Genomic DNA, 19311 nt, shown 5'->3' with positions numbered 1-19311 from the left:
AAAGTAGGCTCGTCTAGTTCTAGACAGAACTTCTTGTTTCTCCTGCTTTTACGGTTCACTGGTTTGCGGTTTCTCTTTATTAGAAGTTTTGAAGATATTTCAATAGCTAGAGACTTGGCGCGATCGCCAATTTTAAGCAGTAATCGTCTGTTTTTCCCATTTATCAGCAAGACCAAAGTACATTAGTTCTTTCTTTGACGTCCTCAAATTTGTCGACAGTTAGGAAAATTGCTGACTCATTTCAAAATCTGTCTGGAATTTATTATTCAGGGGGATAATCATAACGTAAATCGTAAAATATGCAGAATTGGCGAAAATGTTTCTCAATTGTTGAAATTATTGCTGCCATTTTTGCTATAAAATTTTGCATTTAAGTGAGATCTAAAGATTTTATAAATTTTAAAGCTGGTGTTTTTTGATTTTAAAGGCTTAGCTCTAGAATTTGTAATTTTTATTATTTGATGGATCATTTTTCATTTTAGCGGAATTTAAAGTATCGTTTAAAGCCCCATTTTGGTTAGAAATTTAATTGTTAATTTAAAACATCAACAACCTTGTTTTGTCTAGCCCATTTGTTTTGATTTATTTGGCGAAATATTTTGCAATCGCGCGGTAAAGTGATTACGCCGTGATGCTCATAAAAAATAGCCTAATTTTTTGCTATTTTAATGTAGTGGTTTTGACTTTTTAGATTTTTCCCTTTACACATGCATGAAAATCTACCTTTATGCCAAATTTCAAGTATGTGAGACACTTGGAAGTTTGTAAACATTTTGATGAGTGAGTGAGTCAGTGTTAAAAATGACACTTTTCAGATCTTAATAATTCCATAACTATAAGAGGTACACTCATGAAATTTAGGATTATAGGTCTACTATGCAACTCTATTAGACATACAAAATTTCAAGCACGTAGATTTAATAGTTTTTGAGAAATGAGGGAGTCAAAAGTAGCTTGAAATGGTTCGTGTAAGATACACACTGGCAGATGTGTCGCCTGATTTCCGAACTTGGCTGACACACTGCCGTGTGTCTAAATTTCCAAGTATCAAATGAACGAACTCTACTCGTGTCAACATATAACTACCCATTCAAAAACACTGGGCGTCGTAATAGTAGTACAATTTTTAACTAGTATGTTGTGGCCATCACGAAACTTTCTTCTATATTTTTCTTTTTTTTTTTCTGATCCCTCCCCATGCTTGACGAGGAAGCAATATTCCTAACAAGAACAAAATTACACATGCAAAAACTTGACGACCATCCCAATGTCTGAATTATTGTAAAAACAAAACAGAGAGCGAAAATTGAAAGTTACTTTAAAAGCCTTACTTGAATTAATTACAAATATTTTATTTATTTACAAACATAAGACGGCAACAGTTAAAAATTTTAAATCATTGAGATAATATTTCTGATCATTTCCATACAATTAAAATCACGAGAAATACGCAGACGACAATCTATTACGATTTATCTTTCTTATTGTTGCATTAATAAAAATATTTTTATTCGCAAAAAAAAAAAAAAAATCAACACCTCTTGGAGCGATCGGCGTCAAAATAGAACCAAAGCCTGTTTACATATGGATTCACATATATTCAAAATTTCAACCAGAACGTAGTATTACTTCTTGAGATAGGGCACTCAAAATGGAAAAAAAGAACGGGTGATTGCGCTATCCCCCTTTTAGCTGTTGACACAAAAATAAAATCAGTTCTTATACCCACTAAGGGCTACTTGCCGATAAATTTTTCTTTCATTCCGTTCATTATTTCTTGAGATACAGCAGTCACAATTGACGACAAAAAACGTTCTACAGCTCAACCCCCGTTTGAGTTATTGACACCAAAATTGAATCAGCACCTGTTCCTGTTAATACCAACATATGGACCAAATTTTGTTTGATTCCGCCAGTTACTTCCTGAGGAATAGCAAGCACGCGTAACTCGAAAAACGTCCCATTGCTCCACCCCCCTTGGAGGAATTCGCGCCAAAAACTAATGGGCACAAGTTCACATAGGGGCACATATGTGTACCAAATTTCGTTCGATTTCATGCGGTAGTTTTTGTTGTAGAGCGGCCACAAAAAACTGGTCACACACAGACGTGACACACATACATACACACACACACATACATACATACACACACACACACACAGATAGACAGACATTTTCCAAAAATGGTCGAAATGGACTCAGCACACCTCAAAACGTTTGTATCCGTCAAAATTCGAAATTCGAAAATTTGCACGAATCCAATACTTTCTTCTATATATTAGATATAGAAGAAAGTAAAAAAGGTCGACTTTGTGATTTGTTTATGGTTAAGGGCGGTGCATAACTGATGTCACACTTTTCAACATTTTCGACCCTCTCCCCCCTTTGTCACAATGTTTTGCACTTCACTATATCGCCTCTTCCCTTTATCACATGTCACCATGTTTTTCGTAAACGTTCCTATTAAAACTAGTATGTTGTGGCCATCACGAAACTTTCTTCTATATTTTTCTTTTTTTTCTGATCCCTCCCCATGCTTGACGAGGAAGCAATATTCCCAACAAAAACAAAATGACACATGCAAAAACTTGACGACTATCCCAATTCGCAACTCCAACGAACTATAGGGGGCACTGAAGTCACTGTCTAATGGCGGAATTGAAAACTAAAACAAACGCGCATGGTAACGAAGAAAATGCTAAAAGTGTTGTGATTTTTGTTCGTACGTATGATTTTTTTCGCTTTATTCTTTTTAAATTAATTTTCAAAGTCTTCTTGATATTCTGACCCACGTGGAAAGAAATGAGAATTCAAGAAGCATTACTAAACGTCAAACATTAATGCAAAGTACACGTAGTTCATAGTTCTAAGCAGCCATTTTCACGATGTTGAATTCGATATTTATCAATTCTTGATAAAACTAAATAATAATTGTGGCCTGACAAGAATAACAATTAATGCTAGAAAATTTAATATGACATTACAAATTATTACCAAAAGAAGATGATACTTCTTTGCTTTGCTTTGGCTAGCACTTGTTTTCCATTTGTAGCTGAGTTATTTCTCTTGAATTCCCGAATCGGTTAATTTAAAAATTTTCTGTTTCGATTTTTCTAATTTCTGAGTTACGATTTAATTGTGTCATGTTATGCAAATCATCAACAAAATTCTCACGGATATATGGTGGTAGTTTTCTTTTCAGTTGATTGACAATTATTTCTTTTTACTTATCAAATTCTGTAATCTTACTACCATTTTATTCCACTCATGATAAAAATTGAAAATGGTTTAACGAAAAACGCGAAATCTCGCCAAGGCTACTTTGCTCGCACAATACCACAACTATAACCCTAAACAAATTTGGCGATACCTTTCAGCTGAGAATAAAAGGAATAAAGTAAATTCTTTCTCGGTTAAACATTTTTCATTTTGTTCTATGATAATATATTCAAGAAAATATTTTGCATGCTGTCCATTCCAACTAAATGCTGCTGTAAAATATGGTAAGTTTAATTAATTTAAGATTAAAAAAAACGCATATTCTTACAAATTCATACAAAACAATAAAAAATTTTACCTTGTATAACGTTATCCAAGTTTGTTAATCCAGTATTTTCGCTTTTACCAATTATTAAGGAAATAATGAAAACTAACATTATTTTGAGAAGCTCGAGAATACTACTAAGTGACGAATTAATTTCTGTAGCTGAAAGCAAACTAAGACACATCGATTGCGTTAATAAATACTCAGAACAAACTGCCTGTGTTTACGTCAACAGACACACGTGGAACGCTTCATTTGCAGTTTTGTAAATCACCGCAAGGTAGCGTATTCGAGCGCTGGAGTTCCGAATGTCTGAATTATTGCAAAAGCAAAGCAAAGAGCGAAAATTGAAAGTTATTTTAAAAGCCTTGCTTGAATGAATTACAAATATTTTATTTGTTAACAAACATAAGATGGCAACAGTTCAAAATTTTAAATCATTGAGATAATATTTCCTATCATTTCCATACAATTAAAATCACGAGAAATACGCAGACGACAATCTATTACGATTTATCTTTCTTATTGTTGCATTAATAAAAATATTTTTATTCGCAAAAAAAAAAAAAAAAATCAACACCTCTTGGAGCGATCGGCGTCAAAATAGAACCAAAGCCTGTTTACATATGGATTCACATATATTCAAAATTTCAACCAGAACGTAGTATTACTTCTTGAGATAGGGCACTCAAAATGGAAAAAAAGAACGGGTGATTGCGCTATCCCCCTTTTAGCTGTTGACACAAAAATAAAATCAGTTCTTATACCCACTAAGGGCTACTTGCCGATAAATTTTTCTTTCATTCCGTTCATTATTTCTTGAGATACAGCAGTCACAATTGACGACAAAAAACGTTCTACAGCTCAACCCCCGTTTGAGTTATTGACACCAAAATTGAATCAGCACCTGTTCCTGTTAATACCAACATATGGACCAAATTTTGTTTGATTCCGCCAGTTACTTCCTGAGGAATAGCAAGCACGCGTAACTCGAAAAACGTCCCATTGCTCCACCCCCCTTGGAGGAATTCGCGCCAAAAACTAATGGGCACAAGTTCACATAGGGGCACATATGTGTACCAAATTTCGTTCGATTTCATGCGGTAGTTTTTGTTGTAGAGCGGCCACAAAAAACTGGTCACACACAGACGTGACACACATACATACACACACACACATACATACATACACACACACACACACAGATAGACAGACATTTTCCAAAAATGGTCGAAATGGACTCAGCACACCTCAAAACGTTTGTATCCGTCAAAATTCGAAATTCGAAAATTTGCACGAATCCAATACTTTCTTCTATATATTAGATATAGAAGAAAGTAAAAAAGGTCGACTTTGTGATTTGTTTATGGTTAAGGGCGGTGCATAACTGATGTCACACTTTTCAACATTTTCGACCCTCTCCCCCCTTTGTCACAATGTTTTGCACTTCACTATATCGCCTCTTCCCTTTATCACATGTCACCATGTTTTTCGTAAACGTTCCTATTAAAACTAGTATGTTGTGGCCATCACGAAACTTTCTTCTATATTTTTCTTTTTTTTTTTTTTTTTTTTTTCTGATCCCTCCCCATGCTTGACGAGGAAGCAATATTCCCAACAAAAACAAAATGACACATGCAAAAACTTGACGACTATCCCAATGTCTGAATTATTGCAAAAGCAAAGCAAAGAGCGAAAATTGAAAGTTATTTTAAAAGCCTTGCTTGAATGAATTACAAATATTTTATTTGTTAACAAACATAAGATGGCAACAGTTCAAAATTTTAAATCATTGAGATAATATTTCCTATCATTTCCATACAATTAAAATCACGAGAAATACGCAGACGACAATCTATTACGATTTATCTTTCTTATTGTTGCATTAATAAAAATATTTTTATTCGCAAAAAAAAAAAAAAAAAAAAAAAATCAACACCTCTTGGAGCGATCGGCGTCAAAATAGAACCAAAGCCTGTTTACATATGGATTCACATATATTCAAAATTTCAACCAGAACGTAGTATTACTTCTTGAGATAGGGCACTCAAAATGGAAAAAAAGAACGGGTGATTGCGCTACCCCCCTTTTAGCTGTTGACACAAAAATAAAATCAGTTCTTATACCCACTAAGGGCTACTTGCCGATAAATTTTTCTTTCATTCCGTTCATTATTTCTTGAGATACAGCAGTCACAATTGACGACAAAAAACGTTCTACAGCTCAACCCCCGTTTGAGTTATTGACACCAAAATTGAATCAGCACCTGTTCCTGTTAATACCAACATATGGACCAAATTTTGTTTGATTCCGCCAGTTACTTCCTGAGGAATAGCAAGCACGCGTAACTCGAAAAACGTCCCATTGCTCCACCCCCTTGGAGGAATTCGCGCCAAAAACTAATGGGCACAAGTTCACATAGGGGCACATATGTGTACTAAATTTCGTTCGATTTCATGCGGTAGTTTTTGTTGTAGAGCGGCCACAAAAAACTGGTCACACACAGACGTGACACACATACATACACACACACACACACACATACATACATACATACACACACACACACACACACACAGACAGACAGACATTTTCCAAAAATGGTCGAAATGGACTCAGCACACCTCAAAACGTTCGAATCCGTCAAAATTCGAAATTCGAAAATTTGCACGAATCCAATACTTTCTTCTATATATTAGATATAGAAGAAAGTAAAAAGACTTGTTGTCACGTTCTCCCCATTGTATGCTCCTCTTGTCCTGTCTTTCCCCTCCCTTGTCACAAACTGTTATTATTTCGTAAAACCCACCTTAAAGCGGGACTTCATTCGTGGACAGCCCCTATTTTGTGGCAACCGTATGCAAATATACATTTCCCCTGTCTTTATTTTCGTATGCAAAGTAAAAACATTTCTCGAGCTGCAATTGGTGCCGAAAATTTGACGCCAATAGATGAAGAGCGCCCGCCAATTTAACAATTATCGAAATCTTCCCGAATGAAACAATCCTGCAAAACTCAGATTATACGTAAAATTTCTGCATGGGGTCATTCCGGTGAACATGGTACATTTCAATTTTCAAAACTTTTTTTTTTCAAAGTCATCTAATCCAACAAAAATTAATGTCAAAAAATGGCAAAAAGGTTTAATTTATCTGAACATAAAAATTTATTAGCTCAACTTGGTATTAATATCCAATTTTCTCAATTCTTTCATCAGAAATGAAAGATTTTGTCCACTCTGTTACACATTTAAAAACAACAACAATTTCAAAATGTTCAATTATTTTTTGAATTTTTTTTTTTTTAATATAAACAAATGGAACATATCTTTCATACAAATGCTTAAAATGTCATTGTAAAAAGCACCTTTAAGTTTTATTGCAAATTATCTTACTCAAAAATACAAAAATTTAAAAAATCATTTGCAAAGTTAGATTATTATATGAAACAAACTTGAAAAAAGATTGAAGTTGTATTATTCCAGTTTGTAATTGTGTAGTTCTATGCTAATTAACCTTTAAATTAAATATTTTAAAAAAATACAATAAAATCAGTTAAAATATTCCTGTAACAGAGTGGACACCATTATTGAAGATAGAAGTAATTTCTATGTTTAAGCAGAGAAAATAGATAGATAATGCTTCATTTCTTTAAATTTTTTATTTAATTTAATTTTTCTATAAATTTGTTAAGCTAAGCTTTTTGAAAAACATCAATAGCATATGGGACTTGTTTACTATTTCCATGAATAATGTCCAATCTGTTACACAAGAAGTGTAACAGACTGGACATGTAACAGAGTGGACAAATAAGTAGTTAAAAAAATTTCTAAACCTAAACATAATGTAACAGTTAAAATAGTAATACAAAAGCAAAGAGAACTCTAAAATTACTACTTTATATGTAATTTAGATTTTTTTTTTAATTTTAATTAGTAAAATTAATGTAACATAGTGGACATTTTGTTACTCAAATTTACTATCAGAGACAAAGAATGAATCTTACTTTACTTGTTGACTGTTGAATCCACTAAGGTTAGCTAAACATGGAGTTTTTACCGTCTGGTCATCACAAAAGTATTGCTAGTTTTTTTGTAAAAATACTAACAATACTCTAATGACTGTGACAGAGTGGACATTTCAAACTTTGTAAACTGTAAGGACAGTTGTAAATTCCCTGCATTTTCATTAAAAAAAATTTTTTCTAAAAAAAATTTATTGTTTAAATTGTTACAATAAAGGTGTTGCAATATAATTGGAAATTTTTTTGTTATTGCATCTAAGCAATTACGTAAATCACTTTTTAACTGTCACTGTTTTGAAGCTGGGAATCAAGATTTTGTCTTTTTGATTAACATATTTTTTTTTTAATTCCTAAATAAAGATATTAAAAACAAAAAATACCCCATGATACAAAATTGCATGAAGAATAAAGAAAAAAACATGATTAATTCATATTAACTATCAAATTTTCTGTAAAAAATTCGAAAGTGCCGGACATGAAATGTACTATTTTCGTCGGAATGACCCATATGAACAATGCTTCTTTTAATGAGATTAATATTATTGAGTAAGTTGCCTTGACCTCTGCCGTTAGAATTATTTACTTCCAAACAGTCAAATGAACGAATCCTACTTGCTACATTAAAAATTGTCCATTTAAAAACACTGGACGTCGCAATAATAGTGTAATTTTTTTAAAAACCGTGTTTGTGATTTGTTTACGGTTTAGGGGAAAACTGACATGCAGTTTTCAAAAATTTTGATCTCGTTCCCCTTTGTCACAATGTTTTGCACTTCACCATAACCCCTCTTCCCTTTGCCACAAATCACACTGTTTTTCATAAACATTCTTATCAAAAAAAAGCTTGATGTCCCATTCTCCCCATTGTATGTTCCTCTTGTCATTTATTTCCTCCGCCTCGTCACGAACGGTTGCAATTTAATGAACCCCCACCTTAACGCGGGACTTCATTCGTAGTTAGTTCCTTGCAAATAGACATTTCTATACTCGTTTCTTACGAATGCAAAAGAAAAATATTTCTCGTCCTGGCATTGGTGCCAAAATGGATAAAGTTCGCAAATTTCACAATTATGGAAGTCGCTCTGAATGAAATGATACCGCAAAACTCCCTTAATACGTAAAACTTCTGTACAAACAATATTTTTTGTAAAAGTAGGCATGATCTTGCCGTTATACTTTGTTTCACACTAAGTTGGCACTGAAGGGAAAGCTAGGCGAGCCGAATTGCAGCCGTTGTCAAAGAAACGAGGTTACTCTTCGTAGGGCGCGTGCCAGTCAGCGGCGCGACTTGCCGAATTTGGCGGGGGGGGGGGGAAATAATTCAAAATACCAAAAACGAATCAACTATCCTTAAAGTTTTCAAAGAAATTAAATTTGTTTCAAATATATTTCATCATATTTTTATCACAAATGCAGGGCTGTGAATGGGATTTCATTTTACAGCGGCGGAGAGCTATCGGTCACAAAGTAATTAACAAATAATTCTGAATGATTAAAAAATTAGCAGAAAAACAAATAAAAAGTAATAATTAAAAGAAGAGAATATGCTTTGAAAGACGCATACTCTGTCTCTGGTGATTTCGTTCGCTGATAAAAAGCATGTGCACTCTCGTCAAAATATTGACCATCCAATATATATATATCATCTATTTCAAAGGAAAAGATAAGACGACCGAGGTTTATATATGTAAGGAGAACGTTAGCACACAGCTGTAAACATTTACTCATGGTAATAATGGGTACCAAAGCCATAGAAAAGAACCGCGTTCTTTTCATAAGTATAACAAATGAAAAACTATCCGGCATGTTCTCCAAAGCGCATCTTCGTTTTTCTACTGCAAATTAAAGTTCATCAACAAGCCTTTAGCAAAAAAAGAAATGTAAAGCTTCAATTCTTGTCCGCAATTTTATTAGTTTGTTAAGAAGTGGATCTTTTACCCTGCCTCCGGCATGGAAATGGTATTCCATATGTGCCTCCTCTTATCCATATCTTATATTTATACATAAAGGGCAACTTCTGTCCGGATGTCCGGGGTGAACTTCAAAACTACTTGAGGGATTTTAGCCATTTTTCACCATTGATAGCTACATTATCGGAGAACAACTTAGGCTATAATTTATTACTAAAAAACTTAGTTTAAGAACGTCGTGATCGAAAACAGTAAATGTCATGTAATTCCCACATCAAATGATTAACGATTAAACCCATTGTTTCGAAAATTCGTTGCCTAACAACAGCAATATTAAAAGTAATCATAATGTAAATTTTGAATCAAGGCCTCTCTGGAGCAAGCATGACATTGCTTTCTTAGGAATTGCATCCTCATCTTTATACATAAAGGGCTAATCTCTGTCCGGATGTCTGGAGTAAACTTCAGGGATTTTAACGATTTCTTCACCATAGATAACTACATAATCGGGGAACAACTTAGGCTATAATTTATCGCTAAAAAACTTAGTCTAAAAACGTCGTGATCGAAAACAGTAAATGTCATGTAATTTCCACATCAAATGATTAAAGATTAAACCCATTGTTTCGAAAATTCGTTGCCTAACAACAGCAATAATAAAGGTAATCATAATGTAAATTTTGAAACAAGGCCTCTCTGGAGCAAGCAGGACATTGCTTTCTTAGGAATTGCATCCTCATCTTTATACATAAAGAATAATCTCTGTCCGGATGTCCGGGGTAAACTTCAAAATTACTGGAGGGATTTTAACCATTTTTTCACCATAGATAGCTACATAATCGGGGAACAACTTAGGTTATAATTTATCGCTAAAAAACTTAGTCTAAAAACGTCGTGATCGAAAACAGTAAATGTCATGTAATTTCCACATCAAATAATTAAAGATTAAACCCATTGTTTCGAAAATTCGTTGCCTAACAACAGCAGCATTAAAAGTAATCATAATGTAAATTTTGTATCAATACCTCTGACATTTGATGCTTTCTTGGGAATTGCATCCTCAACTTTATACATTAACTTCTGTCCGGATGTCCGGGATAAACTTTAAAACTTCTGGTCGTATTTTAACCATTTTTTCACCATACACTGTAACAAATTTCGGAAACGTTTCTGTATATATCGGAAACGTTTCCGAAATAGTAGGAATCCTTCATCCAGTAGCGAACTCCTCATTATTCAGAAAGCTTTTTGTTATTTCAAGAAATCTAGAAGCGGAAGTGATGATGCAACGCTTCGAAACCTATTTCATCCTTCCAACACGGGCGCCAATGAGTCGGAAATAACGAGAACTTATTTTTTTTCTTATCTATGGTTGCTGCAGTCAGCAACTGTTTAGCATTGGATTGCTTGTTATTTCATGTCTAGAGAGTAGTAAAATGTGTCGAAACTAATCGCCCTTGCATTTTGGACTGCCCTTGATTTTTTAGACGATGTACGCAGCTATTAAGTTAGTTAATAACCATTTGCTTCTTTGCAATTTCCAGTGCGACCATAATTAGCTATATATTGTGTGTTCAAGCGTGAATAGTTTCAACACCCGTGTTTATACTTAATGAAACGAAACCCTTTGGATTACTTATTCAGTTGTAATGGAGGTACTTAGATTTTCTTCCGTTCATGTTCACTTGTAAGTATTAATGAATATTTTAAAACATGTTGTTATATACATTTATATTTTTGTTGATTTGCATTTGATGAGGCTCCAATTGTAACTATTTTTGGGTTTATCGAATTAATTTAAAGTTATCCTACATACCTATGTGCGCGGTGTACTATTTGTTGTAACTAACTGAAACTGATTAATTACGCGAAAGAAATAAGATTTATATTTGAGAAGCAATCACAGAAAAGTTATTTCGAAATACTTGGATATACATACATTTTGGTTCAAAAAGAAAAAAAAATCAATTGTTTAATTCATTAAAAATATGGTAATGCAAATATTTTCTAGTATTGTAATATGCTTCACAAAAAATGTGCCAGTATTATTTATCTTTTTTTATTATAATTTATTCATTCATTTTAAAATATTTATACCATTAGAAAATGACCATGTTATCTATTAGCAAGAACATAGTTATGCTATTAATTCATCTGCTTATTCATTTTGTTAAATGTGGTTAACAATAAAAAAATTCCTTGACATTAGTTGTTCCGAAAATAACATTTCCTTCGTGGATATACTAGTTTAATGTAGGACAGTCAGGAGGAATGAGTCAGTGGCAAAAATGGAACAGCTGCATTTACATGCCGAAATAAAAAGTAATATTATTTCATGTCATCGTTTTAAATGTGATCATTTTTTAAATACTATGTTATTAATATTGTAACGGATTCGGTGCGACTTCCACTTTCTTGAAATGAAGACACAGTTCTTGATAAAAACACAGGAAATTTATTTACACTATGTACAGGAAAGATCGTCAACAACTGCTAAATTATTCATCAGCAATTAAGCAATTATCACACAACACCGTAAACTCAACGTTTACACACGTATTTACTTCCAAATACGAAAACAACACAGCGAAATGCCTCGCAATAAACAGAGCAAATACGCTCTCAGTTCAAAATCTCAATCGACCCTCTACTTTTTATCACGCAGGACGCCTTTATAAACATCGAAGAAGTTTCCACAACATTCTTTCTGCTTCCCGTAATGCGTAGACCGTTATTAAATTTTATCAATGAAAAGAAAAGGAAAGAGGGGGTCGTATACTTTAGCGGAATGAAAAGGGGTTGTATATTCATTACGGGAAACTATTTACAGGTTACGTTACTACAATAATTACTATTTACAGGATTTGTAACAATATGCAATGCACATATGGGGAGAAGAAGAGGGGCGTTCACCACGCAGACTGTGCCATTGACATTTTCAAGGGGTTGCTTTTTTAAGGGGGGGCGCTTTATATCATTTTATGGGTGCACCATCACTCTTATGGTGTGGGGGGGGACTCTCGTATATATGAAATGGAATAATCATGTAATAGAGTTCAATGTTTTAATAAATAAAATATATAATGCATTTTGCGCACACTCTAAAAATAAAATCAGTAACTTATTTTGATTAAGTATCTATATTTGTGATAAACTGGAAAAGGGCAAGAACAGAAGAATAAACCCGAATGGTTCCAGCAGGGGGACTTTGGTGTCATATTTAAATTCATCAATTTCTCTGTTAGTACTTTTCGGTACACTTTGTTCGTCAAAGAAATTGACTTGACGTGAACGAATTTTGGAACGCGAAGTGTAGGTAAGTTCTGTCAAATTTTATCCGAAAATAAAAGCTATCAAGTTTGATACAAGATATGTTTTTAAGTTCTGCATTAAAAATACAATATGTTCATAATTTTGTCTTGAAAATATTGAGAGAAAAACTGAAGTTTAATATTGTTTAACAAACAATCCCACTTTTGAGAAAGTACTCCCCTTCCCTCCCCCGACGATTTTGTGATTATGAATGAAACTACTATATTATTTCATAAATTTTCAAAAATTTATAACTGTGCATATGTTATGCTGTTTATTATGCTATTTGTCATTAGAAATTCAGAAAAAAAATCCACGAATGATTCTAAAATTGCTTATTTCATTGCTCTTAGATATGAAAGAATTGAAACTGATATGGCATGCAATACTATAGTAAAGAATTATTTTTTAGAAAAAATCACGGAAAAAGGATTCCGAAATTCTCAGAAACGTTTTTGAAAATTGTTTGGAGAATTCCGAAATACTCGGAAACGTTTTCGAAACTTTCATGAACCACAGCTGCACAGAATACTCAGAAACATTTCTGGAAATTACGGAAAGAGGATTCCGAAATACTCAGAAACGTTTCTGAAAATTACAGAAAGAGGATTCCAAAATACTCAGAAGCATTTCTGGAAATTATAGAAAGAGGATTCCAAAATACTCAGACACGTTTCTGGACATTACAGAAAGAGGATTCCGAAATACTCAGACACGTTTCCGGACATTACAGAAAGAGAATTCCGAAATACTCAGAAACGTTTTTGAAAATTTCATGAACCGCAGCTGCACGATATACTCAGAAACGTTTCCGAATTTTTTTTACAGTGTAGATAGCTACATTATCAGGGATCAACTTAGGCTGTAATTTATTAATAAAAAATTTAGTTTAAAAAAGTTATGTTGGAAAACAGTAAATTTCATGTAATTTCCCTCATGTTATGATTAACCATAGAGTAAAGAAATATACATAGAAAGGCCCCGTCTATGGTAAAAAGGAGATGAAATTGAAGCCGAAATTATGGGATACAGCGGTGCAATGATGAGCGAGGTTATGATAACGCGATCGCATCGCGAGTATAGTTTTCACCAATCTCGAAAAGAGACCGGATAAAGTAGCTGGCGGATTGGTTTGCATTTTAATTCATGTTTTAATGCAATTTCAAAAACGTGCTTCATAAACTTGCACTAATATCTAAGTTTAAATTAACAACCAATTGAGATTCAGTAATGGAATGTTTTGAATCAAGATGTATCTTAAAATACTTAGCAAGAAGCTAAGGATCTTGGGATACAGCGGTGCAACTTCCGGCTTCAATTTCTGAGCATAGCAGGGCCTCTCTATGTACTTTCTTTACTCTATGGGATTAAATATAAAATCCATTGTTACAAAAATTCGTTGCCTAACAGCAATATTAAAAGTAATCATAATGAAAATTTTGAATCATGGCTTCTCCGGAGCAAACATGAGTTAAAAGTCATTTAAACATTTAGAAACTCTACTTTTCGCACCCTGATCGAAACATAGTAGAGAGCTTTTTTTTTCTTTGTGTGTGTTTACTATTTAATTTAATGAAGCAAGCGCACGGTTTTTTTTAGTGATCTTTGCTTTTGTTAGTTCATATTTTGGAAATTCTTCAAATTTTTACATGCTTAAATTCGCGCTTTCGTTTCTAAATGAATATTCGTTGGTTCTTTATACTTATTGCTGTTTTACTTTTATGGGTAAGAAAGATTTTTAATCACGTCAAAGCAGTGTGTTTTGAGTTCTTTCAGTTAAAACAGAAAACGAAAGAAAGTAGCGATTGTTTCTTACAATTATTACTGACCCAGGCAACGCCGGGTATTTTTGCTAGTGTATATCTAAATCTGTAGCTTCTTTACAATTTGTGCTTTCAGAAAAAATGACTAAATTAAACTGAAATTGCCATTTAAAAATAAAACTTAGCCTTCGGGACAAAATTGATTGCATATTTGAAATAATCTGCAACCCATTGGCGTAAACTAGGGGTGCATAGGGGGGCAAGTGCCCCCCTACTTTTTTGAGCTATGGGCAAAGTATTATTTTGCCCCCCTAGTTCTTAAGCAAAGGATTTTTTTTAATTGTTTGTCAAATGATCTATATATTATTTTCAAATGATAATAAAATGTAATTCACATATTATCAACGCAACTGTCATGAATTATATGCAAAAGATGTATCCTTGTCTTCAACCACCAATTAGTAATTTCAACCTATAATTAATCTGTTTCTAAACTGCTCCAAGGCGGCGCAACTGAAGCTCAGAAGAGGCCCGTGTACCTTGATCGCCTAATCCCGAAGTGATGATGAACATCTCCACCCCCCCCCCCTCACAATACATATAGGCATGTAATCCTAGTTTACTAAATTCAGGTAGTAAACTAGGATTACATGCCCAAAAAAATGAGTGTTTTCGGGAAAGAGCGGAAATGTTGCTACAAAATTCCGAAGTTTTTCTTAAAGCGAAATATACTTTTAATCCTTTAATTGGAGTTCGCATGAATAAACAACCAACCATGTAATAGACGGGTCCAAATAGAACAGTGGTACAACCAGAAAGGAAGCTTAACCCTTTCAGGGGCGCGTCATTAATTTTTGAGAAATCTTAAGAAAAAACACCACAAGTGGGTTTATTTGATCATCTAGACATAGATTTTTCAGTTAAAAAAATTTTTTTTTCAGAATTTTTTTCGCTGGGGTGGTGTCCCCATTTGTTCACACCCCCCACCTGGGGAAGGACAAAAACATGTTTATGCATGTAAAAATGAATTTGAATCTTTTCGAACAATGTGATTGATTACCTCAGGTAAAATGAAGAAAAATGATTCACTCTTTTAGCGCTAATTAAAAATTTTAAGATCTGAAAAAAATTCCAATTTTTGTGGTAAACGAAAAATTGAAAATTTGATGATTTGAACAAGAAATTGAGCCTACGAAAAAAATATTTTTTTTGTTATTCTGCCATCTAATGTTGTTCATTGAACTTAAAAGAAGAGGACTCAAGCGATTTTGATTCAAAAAATTCAGAAAAAACAGAATTTTTTTTATAAATTAGTGGTTTCACAGCGCGACCACTGCCCCTGAAAGTGTTAAAGCCCGAGCCCCTTAGAATGTTTGAGTTGAATGTTTTTTAAAACTATTCTCTTTATTATTGATGAGAAGACGTCTTTCGAAAACAAAGTAATTTTTAGAAATTAATAGTTATGTTACAGGAAAATCTAAATTTCTTTTAAAAATAAATCTTTGAATAAAAAATGTTCAAAAGTAACAGCATATTGATCAGCAATCACCCCCCGCCCCCACCACTCCGTCCTATTTTTTCTCGTTTTTTTTTTTTTTTTGTTTTTTTTTTTTTTCCTAGTTCGTCTAAAAATAAGAAAGTTATCAAAATGCTGCTCCACCGAAGAGCCCCCTCCCCTCCCCCCCCCCCCACACCGGAAGCATTATGGAGCATTTGACATTTCATTTTCAGGTTTCAATTTCGCGAATTTTCCACGGGAAAGCCCCCAATTACCGAACAACATCGAAAATCACTTAAAATTACGTTTTTGGAGTTTTAACTTAGAAAAATTACTGGCCCTAACGCCCTAATATTACAAAATATGGTCTTACAACCGCGTTTTAAGACTTGAATTTCAGAAAATATTCGGACAAGGATCCCTATGTCGCCATCCTCCAATACCATAAGCAGTTTGGTTTTTTAAACTATACTTTAAAAATTTTTTAAAGTGGAATAGTCCCTGATTATGAAACATTGCTTTAGTTTTTAGCACCATAAGTTTAAAATTTTTACCAGGGAAGAGCTTCAGAACCTCCTTTCCGTAAAATCTTCAACATTTGTCTAAAATTGCGTTTTTAAACTTCAATGTCGAAAGCAGGGGGAGGAGGAATTGATTTTAACCTACAAAAAAAATCGATCGGGGACAATCCTTGAGCTCCATCCGTTACCCTAGCGTAGATAAAATATGGCCTAATGGCGTTTTTAAAGCTTCAAGTTCTAGAAATTCCGCTGAGAACCCTGTACCTTTTGTCACCCTAACATCAACGAAGAAAGTCTAAAATTGCGTTTTTGAAGCTAAAAGTTTCAAAAATTTTCCGGGGGAGAACCCCCGGACACCCCTTTCCTATCAGTTCTAAATTTTTCTTTTGTTTTTCGATGTGCCCCCTCCTCCCCCCCCCCTATTTTTTTTTCTGGTTGCGTCACTGAAGAAGAATATTACTTTGGTTCAGGGCATAGGTCACTAATAGCAAGGTGTATGCACTGTACAGATTCTTCATTCCTGGGATTCTAGAAAACAATTTCGGAAAGAAAGAAAAATCATTTCCAAAGTACGGAATTCCTTGAACTTTCTAATTAGTCCATGGAATTATTCGAGAATTAAAACCAACGCAACTTAGAAAACTATATCCGTACTTCAGGATTTCAAAACGTAAGCAAAACTGTTTGGCGCCAGTGATCATGTAAACTATAAGTTCAACAACAAAAGAGTATCAGCATATTTTTTGGGAAAGAGTGATACTTCTCCGGATGTATGTGCGCATTACTCTCTGTACCTCTATTTTGTTTAAACTAAATAACGTACATTGCGTTAAAAGTTATTATGATTTCTTAAATTCATTTATTTTTTGAAAAAGTAAATTTTTTTTAGAATTTTAGTTGGATGGCAAAATATGAATCAAATAAATTTCCCTTGCAAAAAAAGTTTGCCCCCCTACTTTACGTGGCCAAGTTACGCCTCTGCTGCAACCTTTGTTACCCCCTACATTCTTTACTTCTGTTTTGAATAACTTCTCTTTAATTTTTCACATGCACTCGATTTGCTCTCTGGAGTTGAGAAATGCATCCTAAGTTCGTTTAAATCTTTGCAACAAAAAGGGAACTCTTAATATTTATAGATTATTTTCCATAATCCCGCTGATTTAAAAATCCAACTGTGCCAATGCCAACCATTTCTTCGGATTTTGGAAAAGGTGCTATTGTTGTCTTTTTATACATATGTATATAAATCACAGAAGTACCTTTGTGCAGAAAAGTAAAAGAAAATGTAACAATGTTAAATCGTTCAAAAGCGAACTAGACACCTGTTTTGAGGTTTCAAGGAGCCCTTTTTTCATCGAAAAAAAAAATATTGTGCTCACTTTTCTGCATTAAAACTGGGTGTTCTTGAAACCCCGAAACATGTGACTGCAATTCTCGGCAAATTTGTGTAACTCAACGTTGTTTTATTATCTAAAATAATATGCTTCAACCCTGTATAGGCGTTTTCCTTTTATACACTCTAGTAATAACGGTAAAGATCAAAGATTAAATAACCAGTTTTGGAAAGAAAAAAAAAGATTGCCCTTTTTAAAAAATTCTATTCAAATAAAAACTTAGAAACTTCATGGAAACAGTTAGCTATTACTGCATTCCGGAGTTTAAAGAAGATATTAATTTTAATTTTTTCAAAAAAAGGTCGATTTTAAGCTCAACTTATTTATGAAAAAAACTTAAAAATAATAAACAAAAATGCATCGAGGTTTGTGCAAATAGAAAAGTTACGGCTCTCAATTTTGCGTGACTGTGAAAGTATATGATTAACCCCGAAACGCAATTTATTAAAAATTATTTTACTTACCTTAGCGTAGTTAATTTAGCCTTCTTTATAGGTATACTTTGGGAGTGAGTAAATTTACTTCCTATAAAAAATTAATTTAAGGCAGGGGTTCTAAACTTGGAGGGGTGGGGCGAATTAATTTTGTATTTCGAGGGAGATATTGTTAACGCCTCTGCGCGGGCCCCCGAGCGATAAGGAGCAACGCTTGGGGTCTTGGCTCTTGGCTTCGCCAAGCAACCCTAAAGCCCCCATTAACCACCCCTCGAAGAAGCACTTGCAACGTTGTAGCGGATGCAGCCATAGGGCTCTCGCTCCCAATCCCTTGCAAGGCTACATGCGTATCCTAGTCTTACTTTAATATTATGCTCATACTCTAATTGTAAATAAATTTAATTGTTTGTTGTTTTAACTACGACTCATCAATGCAGTCAACAATCTCAATATACAGTCCACTGCTGGAAAATTAGTTTTTCCCCCTGAAGCCAGGCGGCTTCAGATATGTATGTTTAAAATTTAAAATGAAAAAGTAAAACTTCTTCATCCAGCAGATCATTGGTGTAAATTTGTAATAGTGTATCTGTACATGCGTGAGAACATTATTATTTTTTTTCCTCTATAAACTTTTCAAACGATTCAAAAAAAAAAAAAAAAGAAGAAGAAGACTTTTACCGTAGCAAGGATTTGTACCCAACAAGTATTCGTTACATTCAAACAAAATTTGAGTTTCTTTCATTTTTTCACAATAATTTTCTTGAAGTTTGGGCTCATTATGTAAGAAACGAAAGCTATTTAAAACTACCAAGTAAATAAATCTCAAATTCAAAGAAAAAAAATCCCGGTATATTTGTAATTGCAGCATGTAAATAATTGAAAACTTATATTTTCATTTCATTTTTTATTTC

The sequence above is a fragment of the Uloborus diversus genome, chromosome 1 (assembly GCF_026930045.1).
Source record: "Uloborus diversus isolate 005 chromosome 1, Udiv.v.3.1, whole genome shotgun sequence".
Taxonomy (NCBI): Eukaryota; Metazoa; Arthropoda; class Arachnida; order Araneae; family Uloboridae; genus Uloborus; species Uloborus diversus.
Note: the sequence above shows the minus strand (reverse complement) of the source record.